This window comes from Octodon degus, unplaced genomic scaffold, assembly GCF_000260255.1.
Source record: "Octodon degus isolate 3935 unplaced genomic scaffold, OctDeg1.0 scaffold00229, whole genome shotgun sequence".
NCBI lineage: Eukaryota > Metazoa > Chordata > Mammalia > Rodentia > Octodontidae > Octodon > Octodon degus.
The window spans coordinates 8,501-9,626 of NW_004524805.1; positions in this window are offsets into that span (position 1 = coordinate 8,501).

Consider the following 1,126-nt stretch of genomic DNA (forward strand, 5'->3'; position numbering starts at 1 on the left):
GCTGGGGGATTGAACCGCGGTCCCTGTGCTTTGCTAAGCTTGTTCTAAGTAGGTGCTTTAGACCACTGAGACATCTCACCAGCCCTATTTCCCTTTTTCTTTTGAACAATATCTTCCTATTTACAATATCTCTTGTACACTTACATTCTTATTTACATTTTCAGTTTCTAACACCAGACAATGCAATACTTACACAAGTGTGTACAATTTAGTTCACTTACAATTATAATCTCAAAGTTCATTCATTTAGCCCTAAGTATCTCAGTTTTATCTTTCTTTATGGCTGAGTAATACTCCATTATGTAAAAAAACTACATCTTTTTATCCATTAATTGGTTGATGGGCATTTGGTTTGCTGTCAAGATTTAGCTATCATAAACTGCAGCTATAAACATGGGCTGCTTATGTTGCTGTGGTATGATGCTTTTAACTCTTCTGGGAAGATAGCCAGAAGGAGAATATCTGGCTTAAATGGGATCACTAATCTAGCTTTTTTTTTTTTTAAATGTATTTGGTACAGGGTCTGCAGGGTCTCAGTACAACTACACAGATTGGACTTGTAGTGATTCTCCTGTTTTTAGCTTCCAAAGTGCTGGGATCACAGGCATGCACCACCATGCCCAGACTCAGTCACCTTCTCAGCACACCTGCAGTTGAACCCCAGTCACTATGCCTGTCTAAATAGAATCCTAGCTTTTTGAGAAATTTCCACATTGATTTACACATGGTTGCACTAGTTTGCACTCCCACCAGCATTGGAGAAGGGTTCCTTTTCCCATACAGCTATGCCAGCATTTGTTATTAGTTGTTCTCTTGATGCTATCCATTTTTTGGTAGTGAAATGGAATTTCAGGGTTGTTTCAATTTGCATCTCTCAAATGATGCAATTTGCATTTCTCAAGTGATGCAACATCTTCTCTCTCTCTCTCTCTCTCTCTCTCTCTCTCTCTCCCCCCCCCCTTTTGTATTTTAGTACAGGGTCTACAGGGTCTCACTATATAGATCACACTCATAGTGATCTGCCTGTGTTCAGCCTCCCAAGAACTGGGATTACAGGCGTGTGCTGCCACACCCAGCCTCAATAACCAGCTCAGTGCGCCCCCGGGGGCAGGGATCAAACCTTTGC